The sequence below is a fragment of the Pan paniscus genome, chromosome 23 (genome assembly GCF_029289425.2).
Source record: "Pan paniscus chromosome 23, NHGRI_mPanPan1-v2.0_pri, whole genome shotgun sequence".
Classification (NCBI taxonomy): Eukaryota; Metazoa; Chordata; class Mammalia; order Primates; family Hominidae; genus Pan; species Pan paniscus.
Window position 1 is genome coordinate 33,435,747 of NC_085927.1, and position 11,865 is coordinate 33,447,611.

The 11,865-nt window shown below is 45.8% G+C and overlaps 1 pseudogene; it reads right to left on the bottom strand.

Moving 5' to 3' along the window:
• The window catches only part of LOC117977413 (uncharacterized), an 81,930-nt pseudogene that overhangs the window by 65,123 nt on the left and 4,942 nt on the right, over positions 1-11,865 (bottom strand).

Sequence of the window (11,865 nt, forward strand, 5' to 3'; positions counted from 1 at the left end):
AAAGCAAAACTTAGCCGGGCATGGTGGCACGTGCCTGTACTCCCAGCTACTTGGGAGACTGAGGCAGGAGAATCACTTGAACCCGGAAGGTGGAGGGTGCAGTGAGCCGAGATCGCTCCATTGCATTCCACCCTGTATGACAGAGTGAGACTCGGTCTCTAAATAAATACATAAATACATAAAAATCCAAGACCTGAAACTATAAAAAAATCCTGCACAGGAATCTAGTAAATACCCTTCTCAACAGAGGCTTCGGCAAAGCATTTATATGTCAAGTCCCCAAAACCAATGGCAACAAAAACAATTACTGATAAGTGAGACCTAATGCACAACAGAGCTGCTGCACAGTACCAGAAACTACCAACAGAGTAAACAGACAGCCTATAGAATGAGGGAAAATATTCCCCAATTATGCATCTGAAAAACATCTAATATCCAGGATTTATCATAAAGACCTTAAACAAATAAAACCAGAAAAAAAAAAAAAAAACAACTTATAAATGGGCAAGGGACATGAACACACACTTAAAAGGAGGTGTACCAGTAACCAATGAGCATGAAAACATGCTCGATCTCACTGATCATCAGAGAAATGCAAATCAAAAACATACTGAGATACCATCTCACACTGGTCAGAATGGCAATTACGACACACAGTCCACAACAACAGAGGCTGGAGGGGCAGATGAGCAAAGAAATGCAGGTCCACTGTTGGGGGAAATGCAAACTAGTTCAGACCCCCTGGAGAGCAGCATGGACATTTCTCAAAGAACTTAAAAGAGAACTACCATCCCACGCTGCAACCCTACTCCGAAGGATCTACCCAAAGGAAAATCCTTCCACCAAAAACACACATGCACTCGTCTGTTCATGGCAGTACTACTCACAATGGTAAAGACATGGAATCGGCCTTGGTGCCCATCAGCAGTAGATCAGAGAAAGGAAATGTGGTACATACACACCACGGAACGCTACACAGCCATAAAAAACAAATCCATGACCTTACCAGAAACACGGACAGAGCCGTAGGCCATTATGAACAAAAGGCAAGAAGAGAAAACCAAAATTTTCAAAACAGCTACAAAGGTCAATTGTGAATATTCTCTCCACAGAGAAATCATAACTCTGGAGCTCACAGAGATGCTAGACACTGCAACTTCATTATGATGCCACTTTTACATAGATCAAATTGTCCCTTACAGCAGCTGGTTATACACACATACTCTACGGCAATGAAATTGCTATCCCATTCTGGTAACATTCATTCTCAGCGGAGTGAGATGATATCTGAGTGTGGTTTTGACTTCTCGTGAGGATCAGTAATGTTGATTCAGAATCTTTTACCTGTGCATCCGTCTCAGGTCTTCAGGTCCTTTGCCCAGTCTTACACATTAAATTGAAACAAGTTCACAATAACTTGGCAAACATCACTCACCACAAGCAAAATGTAAATCAAAACCACATTTAGATATCTCATTCTAACTGGAATGAGTGTTACAAAAAAAGACAAAAAACATTGAAAGAAAGGCAAATGCTGGTGTGTGTTTCCAGAGAGAGAGAGAGAGAGAGAGAGAGAGAGAGAGAGAGAGAGAGACAGACACTCTTCTCCAGTTTGTGAGAAGGTAAACTAGTACACACGCTACAGAAACCACTTGGAGGTTCCTCCAAACCTTAAAAGACTCCAACTACCATTTCAACCAGCAATTCTACTAGGAATACGCTCAAAGCCGTTGAAATCAGGACACCAAAGATAGATCTACCCACCCATGGGGATTCCAGCACTGTTCCCAAGAGTCAGTATAAGCAATCAACCTACCTGCTTATCCACAGATGAAGGGATAAAGAAGCTGCTCCACATGTACATACTGGGATACTCTTCAGACAGAAAACCACAATGAAATCATATCGTGGGGAACCACACGGTTGCACCTGGAGGACGTGATGGTAAATTAAATGAGCGAGGCGGGGAGAGAAACAAACCTTGAGTCATCTCACTCATGCAGAATCTGAGAAACTCTATCTCAAAGACCTGGCGACCACAATATTGGTTTCCAGAGATTGGGGGAAAAGAGGGGTAATGGGCAGGAACTGTAAATGGGTACAAAGTTACACATAAATGAGAGGAAGAAAATTCTGTTGCGCTATTCCACTGCAGGGTGACCACAGTTAACAGTATCAGCACATCACTTTCAAAGCAGCTTGATAGGAGAATACTGAAGGTTCTCACCATAAAGGAATAAACAATGGGAAAAGGTAACAGAAACACTAAGTACCCTGACTTCATCATTCCACAATGTATGCATGGACCATAACGCCCCACTCTACCCTCTCATTGTACTGTTCCTTTACTATGGAACACATTTGTCGAAAGAAATAGAAATACACGATGCTAATATTCACGTGGGACCATGAAACGCCCTGAGTTTCATCCTCAGCAATCCTGAGACATCCAGACTACATCGGATACATCACTCCCTGATTTCAAATTTCAGGGAAAAGCTAGGGACCCGCTTCCACACAGAGCAGTGGAACACAAGAGAGGACCAAGAAGTAAAACCACACACTGAAAACTATCTGATCTAACACAGAATCCACAAAAGTAAGCAAAGGGAAAAGGACACTCTATTCAATCAATGGTGCTGAAGTAAGTGGCTATCAATGGTGCAGAAGAATAACACTGGGCCCTCCCTCTCACCAGACACAAAGAAGAAATCAAGATGAATGAAAGATTTAAACGTAAAAACTCAAACTATTAAAATCTTATGAGAAAACTTGTGAAATATCCTTCTCCACATAGGCTTTGGCAAAGCATTTAGATGGCTAAGTCCTGAAGAGCAAAGGCAACAAAAACAAAAATTGACAAGTCAGACCTAACACCTGAAAGAGCTGCTGCACAAAAGAGACTACCAACAGAGTAAACAGACGGCGTACAGAATGGAACATGTTCCCAAACTGTGCATCTGACCAACGTCTAATATGCAGAATCTCCAAGGCCCTTCAACAAGTCAACCAGGGGAATAAACAGAAAAAGAATATCCCATTAATATACGGGCAAGGGATGTGAACACACACTGCTCAGAAGTCGATGTACAAGCAACCAACAAATAGGAAAACGTGCTCAAACTCACTCATTATCAGAGAGCTGCCAATCAAAAGCATGACGAGATGCCATCCCACACAGGTCACAATAGTGAGGACCATGCAGGCAAAGAACACATGCTGGTGAGGCAGCCGAGGAAAGGAAACGCTGGTACACTTCGGGTGGGATGAAAGCTAGTACAGACACCACTGAAAGCAGATCGGGGATGTCTCAAAGAGCTGAAAACAGAACTACCATCTCACCCAGTAAGCCCACTCCTGTGCATCTACCCAAAGGAAAATTAATCCTTGTATCCAAAAGACACAGGCACTCGTATGTTCACAGCAGTGTTATTCACAATGTCAAAGACATGGAATCAACCTAGCCATCAACAGTGGATGAGAGGCCGGCACAGTGGCTCACACCTGTAATTCTAGCGCTTTGGCAGGCCGAGGCAGGTGGATGGCTTAAGTCCGGAATTCGAGACCAGCCTGGGAAAAATGGTGAAATCCCACCTCTACAATAATACAAAAATTAGCTGGATGTGGTGGTGGGCACCTGTATTCCTATCTAATCAGGAGGCTGAGGTGGGAGGATCACCTGAGCCCAGAACATGGAAACTGCAGGCCACTGTCATAAGTGAACTAAGGCCCAAATAGAAAACCAAATGCCACATGTTCTCACTTATAAGTGGCATTCAAAGCTAAACTTTGAATGGACTCAAACATAAAGAAGAGAACAACAGACACCTGGAATGACCACCAGACCAATAAAAAAACAGGGGAGAGGAAGAGTGTGCTGCAGACCCACCCTGTGGGCCCTCTGCTCACTGCCTGGGTTACGTGGTTGTTGGGACCCCAAGTCTCAGTGTCATGCAATAAACAGATGTAACTAACTTGCATATGTACCTTTTAAACTCTAATAATGAGAGTAGAAAGCATTAAAAGAAAAATCCAAGGTTAGAACCCAAGAAAATAATAAATGAAAAAACAATCTGTAGTTATCCAAACAATCCATGACTGTCACAAACACAGAACGAGGACCTAAGTGACAGAATGAGGCAGCCAAATACTCTATCCAACATGATATGTAAGGAATACATTTTTCAAAACCCCAGAAAGATACAATGGGAAAGGAAGAGTCTGGTTCAATTGATTTTGAGAAAACTGAATATCCACAGGTAAAACACTGAAATAGGGCCCTTACGATGCACGATACACAAAATCAACACAAAATGAATTAAAGACCTAAACTCAATCTTGAAACTGTAAAGGTCCTATAAGAAAATAGAGAGCGGGTGTATATTTTAGGAAACCTGTATCTATGCAAACAGGCTGCAAAAGGTAAAAAAGCATCATAACACTAAAAAAAAAAACACCCACAGACAATGCAAGGCATGGCTGTGCGTGTGTGCGTGTGTGTGTGTGTGCGCGTGCGTGCACACATGCATGTTTCTGTGTTTTGTGGAAGTGGGGTGTTAAACACAAAAATCACTGCTAACATATGCAACTATAACCATATGAGACTAGGGACACTTTGCAACTTCTACAGGGAAAAGAAAACAATGAAACAAACAAAAAAAGGCATCCTAAAGACTGAGAGAAACTATAAAAAATCCTACCCCTGAAAGACGTTGTTATCTACTACATACAGTAAACTAATATGACTAAGTGTAAAACAACAACAACAACAACAACAAATATCCAAGGTAAGAGGATCTAAATAGACCTGAGTGAAAAGGTGGCAGGAAATTGACTCACAGGTGACAGTTTCTCAATATCACTAATCCTCACAAAAATGTGTATGAAAACCATACTCGGTTACCATCTAATTCCACTTAGAATGAGTATTACAAAAGACAAAAAGCAAAATTGTTGAAGGCAATGATCAGTGTAGACTTGCAGGAAAAAAAAAATCTTCTACACTCTTTGTGGAATGAAAATTACTATACACTCTATAAAAAACTTTTGGAAGTTCCTTAAAAAAGTAAAAGGTAGGCTGGGCGCAGTGGCACACACCTGTAATCTCAGTACTTTGGGAGGCAGGTGGATCACCTGAGGTCAGGAGTTCGAGACCAGCCTCACCAACATGGTGAAATCCTGTCTCTACTAAAAATACAAAAATTGGCCAGGCGTGATGGCAGGTGCCTGTATTCCCAGCAACTCGGGAGGCTGAGGCAGGAGAATCGCTTGAACGCGGGAGGCAGAGGTTGCACTGAGCCGAAATCGCGCCACTGCACTCCAGCCTGGGCAACAAGAGCAAGACTCTGTCTTTAAAACAAAAAACAAACAAAAAAAAAAACTAAAGGTTAAAGTACAACTGCCACTCCAGCTAACAATCCCACCACTGGGTACATGTTTAGAGAAAATGAAATCCCTGTGTTATCCGCCTTTTCATGTGTCCTGAAGTACTAGTCACAATAGCCAAGATGTGGAATCAACCTACCTGTCTATCCACAGATGAAGGGATAAAGGAACCACAGTATATATACACAAGGAAACACACTTCAGCTCTAACACTTTGGGAAATCATGTCATCTGCAACCACTTGGAGAAATCTGGAAGACAATTAGGTGAAATGAAATGAGTCTGTTAGGGAGACCCACACTGCATGACATCAGGCATATAGAATCCAAAACACATTGTCTCCTAGAAGCAGAACTTCCAATAGGGGTTACTACAGGCTGGGGAGAGCAGGGAGCCTGGGCAGGGATGGGTAACGGGTACAGAGTGACGCTCAGATACGAGGAATCCATTCTGGTGTTCTGTTACACAGCAGGGTGACTAGGTGACTAGGGTCAACAGAATCTACAAAAATTTTTCAAAATCAGCTGGAAAATACGGTTCTGAATATTCTCTCCACAGAGAAGTAACAATGATGGAAGGTCACAGAGATGCCAGATATGATGATTTGATCATGATGCTACATATACATGTCAAAATGTCCCTTGCACTCTTACGGTTGTGTGTGTTTGTGTGTGTGTATATATATATATATACACATACACACACACATACTCTACAGAAACAAAACTGCCATCAAATGTTGGTAGTATTCATTCTAACTGCAGTGAGATGAAATCTTCAGTGTGATTTTCACTCACGCTTTTGTGTGAATCAGCGATGGTGAGAATCTTCTCTTCTACCTGTGCCTCCACCTCACGTCTTCAGGTCCTCCATCCAGTCCTACACAACAAATTAAAAACAAATTCACAATAACTTAGCAAGTACCACTTATCATACACACACAAAAATCAAAAACACACTCAAGATTCCATCTCACTCTACGTGCAATGGATGCTACAAGAAAAAAGTTGAAACATTAAAGCACAAAAAAATCAAGGTGTGGATTTCCAGAGGAGGAACTTGTCTCCACAGCTGGTGGGAAATGGTGAACTAGTACGCACACTAAAGAAACCACCTGGGTGTTCCTTGAAATCCTAAAACTTCAACTACCGTTTTCTCCAGCAATTCTATTCCTAGGTATATACACAGAGCACGTGATCAGGACATGGAAGAGATTATCTGTCATCCCAGGTGGAATTCAGCCCTATGCCCAAAAGCCAAGATAAGAAATCAGCCTACCTGTCCATCCACAGATGAAGGGATGAAGAATCTCTAGTACCAGACACAATGGGATACTTTTGGGCAATCAAAATTCATGGAATCCTATCATTTCCAGCAACATGGCTGCACCTGCAGACACTATGTTCAATCAAATCAGAAAGGCAGACTAAGACCAAGCCTGCATGTTCTCACTCATGTAGGAGCTGAAAAATTTAACTGACTGAAGGTGGAAATACAGCAGTGGTCACCACAGGCTAGCTGGAGGAGAGGATATCAAGGATTGGCAATAGGTACACAGAGAGTTACAGGAGAGGAATACATTCTGGTATTCCACTCCAAAGCAGGGCGACGATACTTAACAACATGATCATGCCATTTTCAAAACAGCTACCAAGGAGGATACTGAATGTTCACACATCGAAGATATAAAACCTATACGTGGTCACAAGCATGGGAAACTCCCTGATTTTATCCATACTCAAGGTATACAAACAAGTATCACAATGTCCCAATGCACCCCTAATTCTGGACATGAAGTATGAAACAAACGTTTTATGAAATGTTAACGATACATGGCTAAAAATTCACATGGAACCACCAAAGACCCAAAGAACCTGAATATGCAAAGCAATCCTAGGGAATACAAACTCAATTGGAGGCCGCACACTCCCCAGTTTCAAATTACAAGTAAAACCTCCACTCATCCAAAGACTACAGTAGTGGCATAAAAATGAATCCACGAACCTAGGGATGTAAGAGAACCTAAACACACACCTGTACGCAGTCAACACATTTTTTTCAAAGAACACCTAGAAGATGCAATGAGGCCGGGTGCTGTGGCTCACACCTGTACTCCCAGTGCTTTCGGAGACCAAGTCGGGTGGATCACTTGAGGTCAGGAGTTTCAGACCAGCTTGGCCAAAATGGTGAAATCCTATCTCTAGTAAAAATACATGCAAAACCAGGTAACCCAGCCAAAGTTGGGCAATGAACCAGAAGAGACATTTCTCAAAAGTCCCAGCTACTCGGGAAGCTGAGGTGGGAGAATCACCTGAGCCCCGGGAGGTCAAGGATGTAGTGAGCTGAGATTGCACCACTGCCCTCCAGCTTGAGCAACCAGAGCCAGACACTATCTCAAAAAAAAGGAAAAAAGGAGAAAGAAATAAACTACACAGAGAAAGACAAACATCACATTTTCTCACTCAGGAGGAATCCACAAAACTTTATTTCATAGAACTAGTAAGCATAACTGTTCTTACCACGGGTGGGGGTTGAAAGGTGGGGCATAGTCAGAGATTGGAAATGGCATAAAGTTACATACTCCGTGAGAGGAATGAAACCTGTAGTTCTATTCCACAGCAGCAGGGTGACTAGGTCTAACATTATCAGAGCGTACTTTTCAAGAAAGCTAGAAAAAGAGGATACTGAATGTCTTCACCTCAAAGGAATAATAACTCTATGAGGCAAGAGAGATGCTAAATACCCTGATTTCATCATTACACAATGTACGCATGGACCAAAGTGTCTCATTCTACCTTCTGGTAGTACACCTTTACCATAGGGTAAATTTTTGTAAAGAAATTTAAGGAAACAGGCTGAGCATGGTGGCTCATGCCTGTAATCCCAGCACTTTCAGAGGCTGAGGTAGGCGCATCACTTGAGGCCAGGAGTTCGAGATCAGCCTGGTCAACATGGTGAAACCCCATCTCTACTAAAAATACAAAAATTAGTCAGGCATGGTGGCACACGCCTGTAATCCCAGCTACTTTAGGGAGACTGAGGCAGGAGAATTACTTGAACCTGGGAGGCGGAGGTTTCAGTGAGCCAAGATCGTACCACTGCACCACTCCATCCTGGGTGACAGCACAAGACTCTGTCTCAAAAAAACAAAAAACAAACATAAAAAAAAACGTGTATTTGGCCAGGGGCAGTGGTCATACTTGTAATCCCAACACACCACCACAGGGAGGCTGAAGAGGGAGGATCACTTCAGCCCAGTAGTTCAAGACCAGCCTGGGTAACATAGAGAAACCACATCTTCCCTACAAAATAACAAAAATTAGCTGGGCGTGGTGGTGTGTGCCTGCAGTCCCATCAGCCCCAGGTACTTGGGAGGCTGAAGTGGGAGGATTGCTTGAGCCAGGAGTTTGGGGCTGCAACGAGCTACGATCTTGAGGCAGGGTAGGTAGTCAAGGAAGTGACCGTGTCCTTCGGACGTGCCAACCACGGCGCTGAGACATGTGATGTGTGAACAAGCATGTACAGCTACAGCCCATGTGCACCCAGAGGATGACCCAGAACGTGCTTAGAGTAACACCTCTTCCAACTCCTTAAGAATTCACCATGGAAGACTCCCAGAAAGGGAGTTTCCCCAGTAATAATCAGCGCTCTCTCATCCTTACGAGCAGCCTGCCCTGAATCCTCTCTCAGGATGAACCGTGTATTTTGGACTTCACGATTTTTTTTGAGATGGGGTCTCACTCTGTCACCCAGGCTGTCTCAGCCTCCCGAGTACCTGGGATTATATAATGGAGTGTTGCAATCTCAGCTCACTGCAACCTCCACCTCCCAGGTTCAAGCAGTTCTCCCATCTCAACCTCCCTAGTAGCTGGGATTACAGGCATGAGCCACTGCGCCCGGGCTATTCTGCACCTAACTTGCAAAATACTTTTCCCTTTACAATAAATTGCTCTATGCTGCATCACCTTTGCTGTGTGATTTGTTATTTAATTTCTTTTTTATTTATTTTAATTATTCATTCTTTTTGAGACAGGGTCTCACTATGTTGCCCAGGCTGGTCTCGAACTTTTGAGCTCAAGCGGTCTGCCGACCTTGGCCTCCCAAAGTGCTGGGATGACAGGCATTAGCCACCACACCCAGCCTAAATTCTTTGAAACTTACAACTGCGGCCCCACAACAGCTGTCAATCATCGCACCACTGCCATCCAGCCTGGGCAACAGTGCAAGGCCTCATCTCACAAAAGGAAAAAGATATATTTAAAAAAAAAAAAAAAATTAAAAAAAAATTTTTTTTCTTAAAGACAGGGTATTCCAGCCATGCGCGGTGGCTCACAGCTGTAATCCTTGCACTTTGGGAGGCCGAGGCGGGTGAATCATCTGAGGTCAGGAGTTCAAGACCAACCAGGCCAATATGGTGAAACTCCATCTCTACTAAAAAAAAATACAAAAATTAGCTAGATGTGGTGGAAGGTGCCTGTAATCCCAGCTACTCGGGAGGCTGAGGCAGGAGAATCACTTGAACTCGGGAGGTGGAGGTTGCAGTGAGCCCAAGATTGCACCAGTGCCCTCCAGTCTGGGCTCCTACAGAGTGAGACTCTAGCTTAAAAACAAATAAAAATAAAAAAGACAGGGTCTCCCTCTGTTGCCCAGACCAGAGTGCAGTGGCGTGGTCACAGCTCACTGCACCTTGACCTCCCAGGCTCAACAGATTCTCCTGCCTCAGCAGCTGGGACTACTGGCATGCATCACCATGCCTGGCGGTTTTTAATTTTTTGTGGTGATGGTCTCGCTATGTTGCCCAGGCTGGTCTTAAACTCCTGGCCTAAAGTGATCCTCCTACCAAGTCCTCCTTACAAACAGCTGGGATGACAGGCGTTAGCCACCGCACCCGGCCCCTCGAAGCTGCCTGTTCCTTGAGCACGATGTGTAGCAAGGGGAGCTAGAGTGAGAGCAGCACCGTGGGGAAGGGACAGGATTGCCACCCTGAGCTGTGTGACGTTAGGCCAGACCCCTCTTCTCCCAGCGAGATCTACCACATGGGTGATTTCGGGAGCCCATGCCGGCTCAGACAGCCTGGATTTTAGCTTCGTAGGTGGATGGGAACCTATGAAGGTTTAGAGATGCTGGGAGAGCTTTCCAAACAGAGAACAAACAGAGCCACCCTGGGCCCCACTGAGGGAGGATCTTACCAGAAGCCCTCACCACTGTCTCGCTCCACGCCGGTGGTGACGGTGACGTCATCGATGTAGGTGGTGGGTGTCGTGTATAGAAGCAGAGACCACAGGAGTCCTGAGTAGTTGAAGAAGTCAAAGTCTGTGTTCTGGACAAAGTAACCCTTGGGATACCTAGGGTGGGAGAATTGTGGTTCGCTGGGCCCTTGCCATGGGTCTTTTGACCTCAGCTCACATGCCTCCCCAGATCCAGGGCCTCCTCTCTGCGAAGGCCACCCTGTCCCTGGCAGGAAGACCACAGGGTGGAGCGGGAAGGTGGGTGCGTGCAGTGGAGGCAGGATGGTCCCCACTTGGAGGTGTCGGTCATGTACAGATAGTCCCTGGTGGCAGGGTTGGGGGGTGAGCGTGTTGTTGATGGCGATAGTGATGCAGAGGCGGGAGGGCAGGGGCTCCACCTGGAACAGGCTGCTGATGTCGGCCTCAAAGGGGAGGTAGCCCCCTTCATGCTCTACCGTGTCGACCCCATTTACCCACTGCAGACATAGGAGATATGGGGAGGGGGTGGCAGGTCAGGGCATGAGGAGGGGCACTGCTATCGGGCACTCCCTCACATAACCTGCAGCATGGGGATCGGGGGCCTGCCAGCCAGACGGGAAGAATGACATCCCAATGGGGTACATCAGGCCACCTATCCCCCTACACAGGGCACAGCCTCCAGGGCAGGGCAAGGCCCCCCACCGTCCCACCCCAGGAGACAGGCTGTGGGTGGCAGCTGAGGGTCCCATGCTGTTCAGCAGCTGTGCCCACCCACCCGCCCTGCCTGCTCCTGGCCTCACTGACCACGATGGCATAGAAGTGGGCACTGCCAATCCTCAGCACCACTCTTGTGCGCAGGTCCTGGATCCATCGCTCCAGCAGGGTCACCTCCCGTTCATACCACGACCCCCTGACAAAATGCCGCAGCCGCAAGCCCTGGCCGATGTCGTTGAAGCTGGAGGGAACCCGCATGTCCACGGTGGGGCCTGACTGCGAAGAGAAGGGCTGGGCTCAGCTCCTAGGCCCCCCAAAGGGATCCAGGACCAGTGTACTGCACAGCCACGCCCCCAGGCCTAGCGCAAACACTGACACACGGCGGGGACGCCTGGTGGAACAGACAGATAACTTGCTGATGACAGGTCAACTGCCAGGGCGGTTTGTACACCTGGGCCAGTGGGGCCAGGAGTTCCTCCTTGGAGCGGATGGGACCCAGTATCTCCCAAGACAGGGGTGAGCCCAGGGGCACAACCCAGCATGAGGCAAGAAGGTTCAG